General features: G+C 62.7%; 4 pseudogenes; all 4 read right to left on the reverse strand.

The window, feature by feature from the left end:
• Positions 1-3,033: 3,033 nt before the first annotated feature.
• Positions 3,034-3,152, reverse strand: LOC142867610 (uncharacterized; annotated as a pseudogene).
• Positions 3,153-7,001: 3,849 nt separating this feature from the next.
• LOC142867611 (uncharacterized) lies at positions 7,002-7,120 on the reverse strand (annotated as a pseudogene).
• Positions 7,121-10,958: 3,838 nt separating this feature from the next.
• LOC142867612 (uncharacterized) lies at positions 10,959-11,077 on the reverse strand (annotated as a pseudogene).
• A 3,848-nt stretch (positions 11,078-14,925) lies between these two features.
• On the reverse strand, positions 14,926-15,044 carry LOC142867613 (uncharacterized; annotated as a pseudogene).
• Between the last annotated feature and the right edge of the window lie 722 nt (positions 15,045-15,766).

Below are 15,766 nucleotides of genomic sequence, written 5' to 3' on the forward strand. Positions count from 1 at the left end.
TCATTGAGGTCATTTCACTAATGAGTGCACCGCAAAGAGTTTCCTAATCCATCTGTGAGGGTGGCAACCGAAAGAGAATTTTAGAGCTGACGGAATAGGCGAGGAAAGGCATAGGAGATTTCCACACCCAGTAAGGAAGCCTTTCCCGAAGTGGAAGAAAGAAAGGAGCAAACAGAGACACCGGTAGCCCGCCCGGATCAGAGTCTGCCCCTGAGAGAAAGTACCCTGACCAGGTTCACCCGTGGGTGGGTCGCGAGCTAGCGGCATTCAGAAGAGCGAGGCCCGCAGTCTGTGCAGAAGACACCTGCACTCGGGTGTGTGTGGCGGCACAATTCACAAGCAGCTCCAGATGTTAAACCAAGGAGAAGCCAGGGAGTTCCCAACGCCCCAGGTGTCCTCAGCCCACGACTGGCTGCTGTGGGAATGCGAAGCCCGGCTCCTTGTCTCAGAGCGGGGCAACCAGGAGGTGTGATGTCCACCCCGGCGTTCCCAGGAGGATCAGACTGAAGCTGGGACTTGGCCTGAAAGTGTCCCCTCGCATGGCCACCCCCTTCCCCTTCCTGCTCCTCTACTCCTGGTGCCCCTCCATCCAGGGGCCAGACCTTAAAGAGTCACCCGCAAGAGAATCCTGGTCCCAAAGGAGCCTTCTGGGGGACCCCTGCTGAGAGAGGTTGTGGGCATGGCCCGCTGGGGCTCTGCCCGACCCAGGGCTGAGAGATGCAACCTCCCAGCTCTGGGTCCCTGCAGGAAGTGTTGGCAAGCACAGGGCCGGTCCTCCAAAGGCCCAGGTGCAGGGAGCCCAGGCCAAACAGCCTGTGGAAGAAGCCACATGCTGTGCCACCCCGGGGAACACGACTGCAGGCCACGGCCCTTCCCACCCCCTCCTCCTCCTCCTCCTCCTCCTCCTCCTCCTCCTCCTCCAACCCCGCCCCCGCCCCCGCCCCCACATGGCACAGGGCCCAGAGACACCTCAGACACTTGCTACCCAAAGTGCAAAGGGCATCAGTTGCTCCTCCAAACCCCCCCCCCAGCCCAGCAGACCGCGTTGTCCAGCCAGCCCCCGGGCCTCCCTGGGGTGCCCAGCACAAAAGTGCAGACACCCACCGGACCCTCAATCTCAGTTTTCGGATGTTTTTGCCACTCTGAGGACCCGCAGGCCAGCTGGGCCTTCTGGCAGGACAGAGAGCCCCGGAATCCGACGTGGAGAGCTGGGTATACGTCCCCATGAGGAGGCGGCCCCCACCTCCGCGGCTATCCCCTTGCGGGCAGCGGCAGCCGCGGGGCCTCAGAGAAGACACCAGGCTGGGCCCCCACGGCACAGCGGGAGCACGTCCCCCGCAGGCCACTTAGCGACGGCGGCCAGCCGGCGGACGGTTGGGTTGCGCGAGACGCTGCGGCCGCCCTGCTACCGGGTTCCTGGGAGGGCGTCCTGGAACCAGCGTCCACACCAAGCCCTTGGAAGGCCCAGGCGACGGAGGAGCCCCGTCAGGCAGGGGCCGAGGACGGTGACGGCCCGGGCGGGGAGGAGCGTGTCAGGCAGGGGCAGAGGACGGTGACAGGTGATAGGCCGGGCGGGAAGGAGTCAGTCAGGCAGGGGCCGTGGAGGAGACGGGCTGGGTAAGGGTTAGGGTTAGTGTCAGGGCACAAGTCACAATCGCAAAGACCTGGAAGCCACCCGAGTGCCCATCGACCCACGAGTGGGTAAATAAAATGTGGCGCGTGGACACCACGGAGTGCTATTCGGCTATGAGGAGCAGCGGTGAGGGGGCACCTCTCGTGGTTCTCCTGGCCAGAGCTGGAACCCGTTCCAGTAAGCCAAGTATCCCAAGAATGGACACACGAGCACCACGTGCTCGCGCTCACCAGCAAATGGGTACGAACCGATGGACACCTAAGTGGACACAGAGGAATCACCTTCTTCGGGTGGGTGTCGGGCGGGTGGGGGGAGGGGATGGGCATACACATCCATTAGGAATGGGGTGGGTGCGCACCGACTGGGGGATGGGCGCACTTGAAGCTCTGACCCGAGGGGGGAGGCTGGGAGAGGGCAACGCACCCGACCTTAACATTGGTGCCCCCACAATATGCTGGAACAACATGAGAGGTAAATGAATAAGAACACGGGGGGGGGGAGGGGGGCACGGGCAACACATGTCACCTTAATACTTGGACTCCCATCATCTGCTTGAAAAGAGAGAGAAAAGAAAATGCAATAATAGAGATAAGAGACACTTTTTAAAAATAATGAATCCGGCCGGGCGCTGTGGCTCACGCCTGTAATCCTAGCTCTTGGGAGGCCGAGGCGGGCGGATTGCTCAAGGTCAGGAGTTCAAAACCAGCCTGAGCAAGAGCGAGACCCCGTCTCTACTATAAATAGAAAGAAATTAATTGGCCAACTGATATATATATAAAAAATTAGCGGGGCATGGTGGCGCATGCCTGCAGTCCCAGCTACCCGGGAGGCTGAGGCAGAAGGATCACTCGAGCCCAGGAGTTTGAAGTTGCTGTGAGCTAGGCTGACGCCACGGCACTCACTCTAGCCTGGGCAACAAACCGAGACTCTGTCTCAAAAAAAAAAAAAAAAAAAATGAATCCGAAGAGAAAAGTAAAAGGAGGCCTGTGGAGCAGGTCTGGGTGTGACTCCGGATCCCCGAACATCAGGTGCCACCACCAAAGATTCCTACGTGTAGCCCATAGAACCCCAAAAGCAACGGGAGGAGTTCTGGTCACATACTCCCTCAAAATGACATCCTGGCCTTCTTCTGGAACTCCCTCCCCTCTCAGACTCTCAAGGTTTCCTCCAGCGTGTCGGCTCCCACAGAGCAGACCTTTGGTCTGAGACCTGACAGTCCAGAAGCCACGCATGCTGCCGCGTGGCGGCGGTGTCACGGCTCGGGACAAGAGGAGGCCCCACGGTGCGGGCTGGGGCGCCAGGCACCGCGGCGGGCGCTGAGGGTGGGGGTCACCCCCACCCCGGGCCGCCCCCGCACTCCCAGAAACGCGACAGAACCAGAGGCAAAAAAAAAAAGAAGAAGCCTACGGCACCCGGTATTCCCGGGCGGTCTCCCATCCAAGTTCTAACCAGGCCCGACCCTGCTTAGCTTCCGAGACCAGACGGGATCGGGCGCGTTCGGGGTGGTGTGGCCGTGGACGGCGGAGGGCGCCCCTGCCCCGCTCAAGAAGCCGAGCCTCTCTGCGCTTCCCCGCCGCCTCCTCCCGCCCCAGGCCCCGCGCCGGGTCGGGCCTGTTGAGTTCGCCGGGCCGGGTCCCGCGGGCTCCGAGGGACGGGGGTGACAGGCGGGGCGGGCAGGGAGCGGCGGGCCGGGGTTGGGGGCTGTCTCTGTATACACACACACTCACACTCACTCACTCACTCACTCACTCACTCACACTCACACAAGATGCGCCTCCACGGCTGGACCCGCCAAGGTGGAGCCCTTCAAGCCCCCCTCCTCTCCTTGCCTGGCCTCCTTCACCTCCCCGCCCCCCACCCCCAGCGCGCCGGGGCCGCTGACTGCGCACGGGCGGGAGGGGCGGGGCGCTCGCCCTTTGACCCCAGCCAGGGGCCGCCCTCCCCCACAACCCCTTCCAGCTGCTCCCCCCGCCCTGTTGCCCGGCGGCCGCCTATTCCCCCGGGCCAGGGCTGGGGCACAGCGCACGGGGGAGGGGAGCCAGTGTATGGGGCGTCTCTCTCTCTCGGGATGTGTCCCATGGGTGGGGTGGGGTGGCGTGGTTTGTGGGGCGCTGAAGAAATCAGTCCCCTCCATCTCCTCCCTCTGGAAAACACCCAAGCCCTTGGAGAACTGCCCGCACCTCTACCTACCGTGGGGGCCGGGACCCTCCTCTGTGTCCTCCTGTGGCCCAGTCCAAGGGGCCTGGGCCTGGCCGGGGCTGCATTGGACCCCGACCACCCTGGCGTGTGGACTCGCTAAAAATCGGCGATTAGATATTGGATTCCAGCGTCATTGAGGTCATTTCACTAATGAGTGCACCGCAAAGAGTTTCCTAATCCATCTGTGAGGGTGGCAACCGAAAGAGAATTTTAGAGCTGACGGAATAGGCGAGGAAAGGCATAGGAGATTTCCACACCCAGTAAGGAAGCCTTTCCCGAAGTGGAAGAAAGAAAGGAGCAAACAGAGACACCGGTAGCCCGCCCGGATCAGAGTCTGCCCCTGAGAGAAAGTACCCTGACCAGGTTCACCCGTGGGTGGGTCGCGAGCTAGCGGCATTCAGAAGAGCGAGGCCCGCAGTCTGTGCAGAAGACACCTGCACTCGGGTGTGTGTGGCGGCACAATTCACAAGCAGCTCCAGATGTTAAACCAAGGAGAAGCCAGGGAGTTCCCAACGCCCCAGGTGTCCTCAGCCCACGACTGGCTGCTGTGGGAATGCGAAGCCCGGCTCCTTGTCTCAGAGCGGGGCAACCAGGAGGTGTGATGTCCACCCCGGCGTTCCCAGGAGGATCAGACTGAAGCTGGGACTTGGCCTGAAAGTGTCCCCTCGCATGGCCACCCCCTTCCCCTTCCTGCTCCTCTACTCCTGGTGCCCCTCCATCCAGGGGCCAGACCTTAAAGAGTCACCCGCAAGAGAATCCTGGTCCCAAAGGAGCCTTCTGGGGGACCCCTGCTGAGAGAGGTTGTGGGCATGGCCCGCTGGGGCTCTGCCCGACCCAGGGCTGAGAGATGCAACCTCCCAGCTCTGGGTCCCTGCAGGAAGTGTTGGCAAGCACAGGGCCGGTCCTCCAAAGGCCCAGGTGCAGGGAGCCCAGGCCAAACAGCCTGTGGAAGAAGCCACATGCTGTGCCACCCCGGGGAACACGACTGCAGGCCACGGCCCTTCCCACCCCCTCCTCCTCCTCCTCCTCCTCCTCCTCCTCCTCCTCCTCCTCCTCCAACCCCGCCCCCGCCCCCGCCCCCACATGGCACAGGGCCCAGAGACACCTCAGACACTTGCTACCCAAAGTGCAAAGGGCATCAGTTGCTCCTCCAAACCCCCCCCCAGCCCAGCAGACCGCGTTGTCCAGCCAGCCCCCGGGCCTCCCTGGGGTGCCCAGCACAAAAGTGCAGACACCCACCGGACCCTCAATCTCAGTTTTCGGATGTTTTTGCCACTCTGAGGACCCGCAGGCCAGCTGGGCCTTCTGGCAGGACAGAGAGCCCCGGAATCCGACGTGGAGAGCTGGGTATACGTCCCCATGAGGAGGCGGTCCCCACCTCCGCGGCTATCCCCTTGCGGGCAGCGGCAGCCGCGGGGCCTCAGAGAAGACACCAGGCTGGGCCCCCACGGCACAGCGGGAGCACGTCCCCCGCAGGCCACTTAGCGACGGCGGCCAGCCGGCGGACGGTTGGGTTGCGCGAGACGCTGCGGCCGCCCTGCTACCGGGTTCCTGGGAGGGCGTCCTGGAACCAGCGTCCACACCAAGCCCTTGGAAGGCCCAGGCGACGGAGGAGCCCCGTCAGGCAGGGGCCGAGGACGGTGACGGCCCGGGCGGGGAGGAGCGTGTCAGGCAGGGGCAGAGGACGGTGACAGGTGATAGGCCGGGCGGGAAGGAGTCAGTCAGGCAGGGGCCGTGGAGGAGACGGGCTGGGTAAGGGTTAGGGTTAGTGTCAGGGCACAAGTCACAATCGCAAAGACCTGGAAGCCACCCGAGTGCCCATCGACCCACGAGTGGGTAAATAAAATGTGGCGCGTGGACACCACGGAGTGCTATTCGGCTATGAGGAGCAGCGGTGAGGGGGCACCTCTCGTGGTTCTCCTGGCCAGAGCTGGAACCCGTTCCAGTAAGCCAAGTATCCCAAGAATGGACACACGAGCACCACGTGCTCGCGCTCACCAGCAAATGGGTACGAACCGATGGACACCTAAGTGGACACAGAGGAATCACCTTCTTCGGGTGGGTGTCGGGCGGGTGGGGGGAGGGGATGGGCATACACATCCATTAGGAATGGGGTGGGTGCGCACCGACTGGGGGATGGGCGCACTTGAAGCTCTGACCCGAGGGGGGAGGCTGGGAGAGGGCAACGCACCCGACCTTAACATTGGTGCCCCCACAATATGCTGGAACAACATGAGAGGTAAATGAATAAGAACACGGGGGGGGGGGAGGGGGGCACGGGCAACACATGTCACCTTAATACTTGGACTCCCATCATCTGCTTGAAAAGAGAGAGAAAAGAAAATGCAATAATAGAGATAAGAGACACTTTTTAAAAATAATGAATCCGGCCGGGCGCTGTGGCTCACGCCTGTAATCCTAGCACTTGGGAGGCCGAGGCGGGCGGATTGCTCAAGGTCAGGAGTTCAAAACCAGCCTGAGCAAGAGCGAGACCCCGTCTCTACTATAAATAGAAAGAAATTAATTGGCCAACTGATATATATATAAAAAATTAGCGGGGCATGGTGGCGCATGCCTGCAGTCCCAGCTACCCGGGAGGCTGAGGCAGAAGGATCACTCGAGCCCAGGAGTTTGAAGTTGCTGTGAGCTAGGCTGACGCCACGGCACTCACTCTAGCCTGGGCAACAAACCGAGACTCTGTCTCAAAAAAAAAAAAAAAAAAAATGAATCCGAAGAGAAAAGTAAAAGGAGGCCTGTGGAGCAGGTCTGGGTGTGACTCCGGATCCCCGAACATCAGGTGCCACCACCAAAGATTCCTACGTGTAGCCCATAGAACCCCAAAAGCAACGGGAGGAGTTCTGGTCACATACTCCCTCAAAATGACATCCTGGCCTTCTTCTGGAACTCCCTCCCCTCTCAGACTCTCAAGGTTTCCTCCAGCGTGTCGGCTCCCACAGAGCAGACCTTTGGTCTGAGACCTGACAGTCCAGAAGCCACGCATGCTGCCGCGTGGCGGCGGTGTCACGGCTCGGGACAAGAGGAGGCCCCACGGTGCGGGCTGGGGCGCCAGGCACCGCGGCGGGCGCTGAGGGTGGGGGTCACCCCCACCCCGGGCCGCCCCCGCACTCCCAGAAACGCGACAGAACCAGAGGCAAAAAAAAAAAGAAGAAGCCTACGGCACCCGGTATTCCCGGGCGGTCTCCCATCCAAGTTCTAACCAGGCCCGACCCTGCTTAGCTTCCGAGACCAGACGGGATCGGGCGCGTTCGGGGTGGTGTGGCCGTGGACGGCGGAGGGCGCCCCTGCCCCGCTCAAGAAGCCGAGCCTCTCTGCGCTTCCCCGCCGCCTCCTCCCGCCCCAGGCCCCGCGCCGGGTCGGGCCTGTTGAGTTCGCCGGGCCGGGTCCCGCGGGCTCCGAGGGACGGGGGTGACAGGCGGGGCGGGCAGGGAGCGGCGGGCCGGGGTTGGGGGCTGTCTCTGTATACACACACACTCACACTCACTCACTCACTCACTCACTCACACTCACACAAGATGCGCCTCCACGGCTGGACCCGCCAAGGTGGAGCCCTTCAAGCCCCCCTCCTCTCCTTGCCTGGCCTCCTTCACCTCCCCGCCCCCCACCCCCAGCGCGCCGGGGCCGCTGACTGCGCACGGGCGGGAGGGGCGGGGCGCTCGCCCTTTGACCCCAGCCAGGGGCCGCCCTCCCCCACAACCCCTTCCAGCTGCTCCCCCCGCCCTGTTGCCCGGCGGCCGCCTATTCCCCCGGGCCAGGGCTGGGGCACAGCGCACGGGGGAGGGGAGCCAGTGTATGGGGCGTCTCTCTCTCTCGGGATGTGTCCCATGGGTGGGGTGGGGTGGCGTGGTTTGTGGGGCGCTGAAGAAATCAGTCCCCTCCATCTCCTCCCTCTGGAAAACACCCAAGCCCTTGGAGAACTGCCCGCACCTCTACCTACCGTGGGGGCCGGGACCCTCCTCTGTGTCCTCCTGTGGCCCAGTCCAAGGGGCCTGGGCCTGGCCGGGGCTGCATTGGACCCCGACCACCCTGGCGTGTGGACTCGCTAAAAATCGGCGATTAGATATTGGATTCCAGCGTCATTGAGGTCATTTCACTAATGAGTGCACCGCAAAGAGTTTCCTAATCCATCTGTGAGGGTGGCAACCGAAAGAGAATTTTAGAGCTGACGGAATAGGCGAGGAAAGGCATAGGAGATTTCCACACCCAGTAAGGAAGCCTTTCCCGAAGTGGAAGAAAGAAAGGAGCAAACAGAGACACCGGTAGCCCGCCCGGATCAGAGTCTGCCCCTGAGAGAAAGTACCCTGACCAGGTTCACCCGTGGGTGGGTCGCGAGCTAGCGGCATTCAGAAGAGCGAGGCCCGCAGTCTGTGCAGAAGACACCTGCACTCGGGTGTGTGTGGCGGCACAATTCCCAAGCAGCTCCAGATGTTAAACCAAGGAGAAGCCAGGGAGTTCCCAACGCCCCAGGTGTCCTCAGCCCACGACTGGCTGCTGTGGGAATGCGAAGCCCGGCTCCTTGTCTCAGAGCGGGGCAACCAGGAGGTGTGATGTCCACCCCGGCGTTCCCAGGAGGATCAGACTGAAGCTGGGACTTGGCCTGAAAGTGTCCCCTCGCATGGCCACCCCCTTCCCCTTCCTGCTCCTCTACTCCTGGTGCCCCTCCATCCAGGGGCCAGACCTTAAAGAGTCACCCGCAAGAGAATCCTGGTCCCAAAGGAGCCTTCTGGGGGACCCCTGCTGAGAGAGGTTGTGGGCATGGCCCGCTGGGGCTCTGCCCGACCCAGGGCTGAGAGATGCAACCTCCCAGCTCTGGGTCCCTGCAGGAAGTGTTGGCAAGCACAGGGCCAGTCCTCCAAAGGCCCAGGTGCAGGGAGCCCAGGCCAAACAGCCTGTGGAAGAAGCCACATGCTGTGCCACCCCGGGGAACACGACTGCAGGCCACGGCCCTTCCCACCCCCTCCTCCTCCTCCTCCTCCTCCTCCTCCTCCTCCTCCTCCAACCCCGCCCCCGCCCCCGCCCCCACATGGCACAGGGCCCAGAGACACCTCAGACACTTGCTACCCAAAGTGCAAAGGGCATCAGTTGCTCCTCCAAACCCCCCCACAGCCCAGCAGACCGCGTTGTCCAGCCAGCCCCCGGGCCTCCCTGGGGTGCCCAGCACAAAAGTGCAGACACCCACCGGACCCTCAATCTCAGTTTTCGGATGTTTTTGCCACTCTGAGGACCCGCAGGCCAGCTGGGCCTTCTGGCAGGACAGAGAGCCCCGGAATCCGACGTGGAGAGCTGGGTATACGTCCCCATGAGGAGGCGGCCCCCACCTCCGCGGCTATCCCCTTGCGGGCAGCGGCAGCCGCGGGGCCTCAGAGAAGACACCAGGCTGGGCCCCCACGGCACAGCGGGAGCACGTCCCCCGCAGGCCACTTAGCGACGGCGGCCAGCCGGCGGACGGTTGGGTTGCGCGAGACGCTGCGGCCGCCCTGCTACCGGGTTCCTGGGAGGGCGTCCTGGAACCAGCGTCCACACCAAGCCCTTGGAAGGCCCAGGCGACGGAGGAGCCCCGTCAGGCAGGGGCCGAGGACGGTGACGGCCCGGGCGGGGAGGAGCGTGTCAGGCAGGGGCAGAGGACGGTGACAGGTGATAGGCCGGGCGGGAAGGAGTCAGTCAGGCAGGGGCCGTGGAGGAGACGGGCTGGGTAAGGGTTAGGGTTAGTGTCAGGGCACAAGTCACAATCGCAAAGACCTGGAAGCCACCCGAGTGCCCATCGACCCACGAGTGGGTAAATAAAATGTGGCGCGTGGACACCACGGAGTGCTATTCGGCTATGAGGAGCAGCGGTGAGGGGGCACCTCTCGTGGTTCTCCTGGCCAGAGCTGGAACCCGTTCCAGTAAGCCAAGTATCCCAAGAATGGACACACGAGCACCACGTGCTCGCGCTCACCAGCAAATGGGTACGAACCGATGGACACCTAAGTGGACACAGAGGAATCACCTTCTTCGGGTGGGTGTCGGGCGGGTGGGGGGAGGGGATGGGCATACACATCCATTAGGAATGGGGTGGGTGCGCACCGACTGGGGGATGGGCGCACTTGAAGCTCTGACCCGAGGGGGGAGGCTGGGAGAGGGCAACGCACCCGACCTTAACATTGGTGCCCCCACAATATGCTGGAACAACATGAGAGGTAAATGAATAAGAACACGGGGGGGGGGAGGGGGGCACGGGCAACACATGTCACCTTAATACTTGGACTCCCATCATCTGCTTGAAAAGAGAGAGAAAAGAAAATGCAATAATAGAGATAAGAGACACTTTTTAAAAATAATGAATCCGGCCGGGCGCTGTGGCTCACGCCTGTAATCCTAGCTCTTGGGAGGCCGAGGCGGGCGGATTGCTCAAGGTCAGGAGTTCAAAACCAGCCTGAGCAAGAGCGAGACCCCGTCTCTACTATAAATAGAAAGAAATTAATTGGCCAACTGATATATATATAAAAAATTAGCGGGGCATGGTGGCGCATGCCTGCAGTCCCAGCTACCCGGGAGGCTGAGGCAGAAGGATCACTCGAGCCCAGGAGTTTGAAGTTGCTGTGAGCTAGGCTGACGCCACGGCACTCACTCTAGCCTGGGCAACAAACCGAGACTCTGTCTCAAAAAAAAAAAAAAAAAAAATGAATCCGAAGAGAAAAGTAAAAGGAGGCCTGTGGAGCAGGTCTGGGTGTGACTCCGGATCCCCGAACATCAGGTGCCACCACCAAAGATTCCTACGTGTAGCCCATAGAACCCCAAAAGCAACGGGAGGAGTTCTGGTCACATACTCCCTCAAAATGACATCCTGGCCTTCTTCTGGAACTCCCTCCCCTCTCAGACTCTCAAGGTTTCCTCCAGCGTGTCGGCTCCCACAGAGCAGACCTTTGGTCTGAGACCTGACAGTCCAGAAGCCACGCATGCTGCCGCGTGGCGGCGGTGTCACGGCTCGGGACAAGAGGAGGCCCCACGGTGCGGGCTGGGGCGCCAGGCACCGCGGCGGGCGCTGAGGGTGGGGGTCACCCCCACCCCGGGCCGCCCCCGCACTCCCAGAAACGCGACAGAACCAGAGGCAAAAAAAAAAAGAAGAAGCCTACGGCACCCGGTATTCCCGGGCGGTCTCCCATCCAAGTTCTAACCAGGCCCGACCCTGCTTAGCTTCCGAGACCAGACGGGATCGGGCGCGTTCGGGGTGGTGTGGCCGTGGACGGCGGAGGGCGCCCCTGCCCCGCTCAAGAAGCCGAGCCTCTCTGCGCTTCCCCGCCGCCTCCTCCCGCCCCAGGCCCCGCGCCGGGTCGGGCCTGTTGAGTTCGCCGGGCCGGGTCCCGCGGGCTCCGAGGGACGGGGGTGACAGGCGGGGCGGGCAGGGAGCGGCGGGCCGGGGTTGGGGGCTGTCTCTGTATACACACACACTCACACTCACTCACTCACTCACTCACTCACTCACACTCACACAAGATGCGCCTCCACGGCTGGACCCGCCAAGGTGGAGCCCTTCAAGCCCCCCTCCTCTCCTTGCCTGGCCTCCTTCACCTCCCCGCCCCCCACCCCCAGCGCGCCGGGGCCGCTGACTGCGCACGGGCGGGAGGGGCGGGGCGCTCGCCCTTTGACCCCAGCCAGGGGCCGCCCTCCCCCACAACCCCTTCCAGCTGCTCCCCCCGCCCTGTTGCCCGGCGGCCGCCTATTCCCCCGGGCCAGGGCTGGGGCACAGCGCACGGGGGAGGGGAGCCAGTGTATGGGGCGTCTCTCTCTCTCGGGATGTGTCCCATGGGTGGGGTGGGGTGGCGTGGTTTGTGGGGCGCTGAAGAAATCAGTCCCCTCCATCTCCTCCCTCTGGAAAACACCCAAGCCCTTGGAGAACTGCCCGCACCTCTACCTACCGTGGGGGCCGGGACCCTCCTCTGTGTCCTCCTGTGGCCCAGTCCAAGGGGCCTGGGCCTGGCCGGGGCTGCATTGGACCCCGACCACCCTGGCGTGTGGACTCGCTAAAAATCGGCGATTAGATATTGGATTCCAGCGTCATTGAGGTCATTTCACTAATGAGTGCACCGCAAAGAGTTTCCTAATCCATCTGTGAGGGTGGCAACCGAAAGAGAATTTTAGAGCTGACGGAATAGGCGAGGAAAGGCATAGGAGATTTCCACACCCAGTAAGGAAGCCTTTCCCGAAGTGGAAGAAAGAAAGGAGCAAACAGAGACACCGGTAGCCCGCCCGGATCAGAGTCTGCCCCTGAGAGAAAGTACCCTGACCAGGTTCACCCGTGGGTGGGTCGCGAGCTAGCGGCATTCAGAAGAGCGAGGCCCGCAGTCTGTGCAGAAGACACCTGCACTCGGGTGTGTGTGGCGGCACAATTCACAAGCAGCTCCAGATGTTAAACCAAGGAGAAGCCAGGGAGTTCCCAACGCCCCAGGTGTCCTCAGCCCACGACTGGCTGCTGTGGGAATGCGAAGCCCGGCTCCTTGTCTCAGAGCGGGGCAACCAGGAGGTGTGATGTCCACCCCGGCGTTCCCAGGAGGATCAGACTGAAGCTGGGACTTGGCCTGAAAGTGTCCCCTCGCATGGCCACCCCCTTCCCCTTCCTGCTCCTCTACTCCTGGTGCCCCTCCATCCAGGGGCCAGACCTTAAAGAGTCACCCGCAAGAGAATCCTGGTCCCAAAGGAGCCTTCTGGGGGACCCCTGCTGAGAGAGGTTGTGGGCATGGCCCGCTGGGGCTCTGCCCGACCCAGGGCTGAGAGATGCAACCTCCCAGCTCTGGGTCCCTGCAGGAAGTGTTGGCAAGCACAGGGCCGGTCCTCCAAAGGCCCAGGTGCAGGGAGCCCAGGCCAAACAGCCTGTGGAAGAAGCCACATGCTGTGCCACCCCGGGGAACACGACTGCAGGCCACGGCCCTTCCCACCCCCTCCTCCTCCTCCTCCTCCTCCTCCTCCTCCTCCTCCTCCTCCTCCAACCCCGCCCCCGCCCCCGCCCCCACATGGCACAGGGCCCAGAGACACCTCAGACACTTGCTACCCAAAGTGCAAAGGGCATCAGTTGCTCCTCCAAACCCCCCCCCAGCCCAGCAGACCGCGTTGTCCAGCCAGCCCCCGGGCCTCCCTGGGGTGCCCAGCACAAAAGTGCAGACACCCACCGGACCCTCAATCTCAGTTTTCGGATGTTTTTGCCACTCTGAGGACCCGCAGGCCAGCTGGGCCTTCTGGCAGGACAGAGAGCCCCGGAATCCGACGTGGAGAGCTGGGTATACGTCCCCATGAGGAGGCGGTCCCCACCTCCGCGGCTATCCCCTTGCGGGCAGCGGCAGCCGCGGGGCCTCAGAGAAGACACCAGGCTGGGCCCCCACGGCACAGCGGGAGCACGTCCCCCGCAGGCCACTTAGCGACGGCGGCCAGCCGGCGGACGGTTGGGTTGCGCGAGACGCTGCGGCCGCCCTGCTACCGGGTTCCTGGGAGGGCGTCCTGGAACCAGCGTCCACACCAAGCCCTTGGAAGGCCCAGGCGACGGAGGAGCCCCGTCAGGCAGGGGCCGAGGACGGTGACGGCCCGGGCGGGGAGGAGCGTGTCAGGCAGGGGCAGAGGACGGTGACAGGTGATAGGCCGGGCGGGAAGGAGTCAGTCAGGCAGGGGCCGTGGAGGAGACGGGCTGGGTAAGGGTTAGGGTTAGTGTCAGGGCACAAGTCACAATCGCAAAGACCTGGAAGCCACCCGAGTGCCCATCGACCCACGAGTGGGTAAATAAAATGTGGCGCGTGGACACCACGGAGTGCTATTCGGCTATGAGGAGCAGCGGTGAGGGGGCACCTCTCGTGGTTCTCCTGGCCAGAGCTGGAACCCGTTCCAGTAAGCCAAGTATCCCAAGAATGGACACACGAGCACCACGTGCTCGCGCTCACCAGCAAATGGGTACGAACCGATGGACACCTAAGTGGACACAGAGGAATCACCTTCTTCGGGTGGGTGTCGGGCGGGTGGGGGGAGGGGATGGGCATACACATCCATTAGGAATGGGGTGGGTGCGCACCGACTGGGGGATGGGCGCACTTGAAGCTCTGACCCGAGGGGGGAGGCTGGGAGAGGGCAACGCACCCGACCTTAACATTGGTGCCCCCACAATATGCTGGAACAACATGAGAGGTAAATGAATAAGAACACGGGGGGGGGGAGGGGGGCACGGGCAACACATGTCACCTTAATACTTGGACTCCCATCATCTGCTTGAAAAGAGAGAGAAAAGAAAATGCAATAATAGAGATAAGAGACACTTTTTAAAAATAATGAATCCGGCCGGGCGCTGTGGCTCACGCCTGTAATCCTAGCACTTGGGAGGCCGAGGCGGGCGGATTGCTCAAGGTCAGGAGTTCAAAACCAGCCTGAGCAAGAGCGAGACCCCGTCTCTACTATAAATAGAAAGAAATTAATTGGCCAACTGATATATATATAAAAAATTAGCGGGGCATGGTGGCGCATGCCTGCAGTCCCAGCTACCCGGGAGGCTGAGGCAGAAGGATCACTCGAGCCCAGGAGTTTGAAGTTGCTGTGAGCTAGGCTGACGCCACGGCACTCACTCTAGCCTGGGCAACAAACCGAGACTCTGTCTCAAAAAAAAAAAAAAAAAAAATGAATCCGAAGAGAAAAGTAAAAGGAGGCCTGTGGAGCAGGTCTGGGTGTGACTCCGGATCCCCGAACATCAGGTGCCACCACCAAAGATTCCTACGTGTAGCCCATAGAACCCCAAAAGCAACGGGAGGAGTTCTGGTCACATACTCCCTCAAAATGACATCCTGGCCTTCTTCTGGAACTCCCTCCCCTCTCAGACTCTCAAGGTTTCCTCCAGCGTGTCGGCTCCCACAGAGCAGACCTTTGGTCTGAGACCTGACAGTCCAGAAGCCACGCATGCTGCCGCGTGGCGGCGGTGTCACGGCTCGGGACAAGAGGAGGCCCCACGGTGCGGGCTGGGGCGCCAGGCACCGCGGCGGGCGCTGAGGGTGGGGGTCACCCCCACCCCGGGCCGCCCCCGCACTCCCAGAAACGCGACAGAACCAGAGGCAAAAAAAAAAAGAAGAAGCCTACGGCACCCGGTATTCCCGGGCGGTCTCCCATCCAAGTTCTAACCAGGCCCGACCCTGCTTAGCTTCCGAGACCAGACGGGATCGGGCGCGTTCGGGGTGGTGTGGCCGTGGACGGCGGAGGGCGCCCCTGCCCCGCTCAAGAAGCCGAGCCTCTCTGCGCTTCCCCGCCGCCTCCTCCCGCCCCAGGCCCCGCGCCGGGTCGGGCCTGTTGAGTTCGCCGGGCCGGGTCCCGCGGGCTCCGAGGGACGGGGGTGACAGGCGGGGCGGGCAGGGAGCGGCGGGCCGGGGTTGGGGGCTGTCTCTGTATACACACACACTCACACTCACTCACTCACTCACTCACTCACACTCACACAAGATGCGCCTCCACGGCTGGACCCGCCAAGGTGGAGCCCTTCAAGCCCCCCTCCTCTCCTTGCCTGGCCTCCTTCACCTCCCCGCCCCCCACCCCCAGCGCGCCGGGGCCGCTGACTGCGCACGGGCGGGAGGGGCGGGGCGCTCGCCCTTTGACCCCAGCCAGGGGCCGCCCTCCCCCACAACCCCTTCCAGCTGCTCCCCCCGCCCTGTTGCCCGGCGGCCGCCTATTCCCCCGGGCCAGGGCTGGGGCACAGCGCACGGGGGAGGGGAGCCAGTGTATGGGGCGTCTCTCTCTCTCGGGATGTGTCCCATGGGTGGGGTGGGGTGGCGTGGTTTGTGGGGCGCTGAAGAAATCAGTCCCCTCCATCTCCTCCCTCTGGAAAACACCCAAGCCCTTGGAGAACTGCCCGCACCTCTACCTACCGTGGGGGCCGGGACCCTCCTCTGTGTCCTCCTGTGGCCCAGTCCAAGGGGCCTG

The sequence above is a fragment of the Microcebus murinus genome, unplaced genomic scaffold, assembly GCF_040939455.1.
Source record: "Microcebus murinus isolate Inina unplaced genomic scaffold, M.murinus_Inina_mat1.0 scaf018_hap2_Mmur4.0, whole genome shotgun sequence".
NCBI classification, from domain to species: domain Eukaryota; kingdom Metazoa; phylum Chordata; class Mammalia; order Primates; family Cheirogaleidae; genus Microcebus; species Microcebus murinus.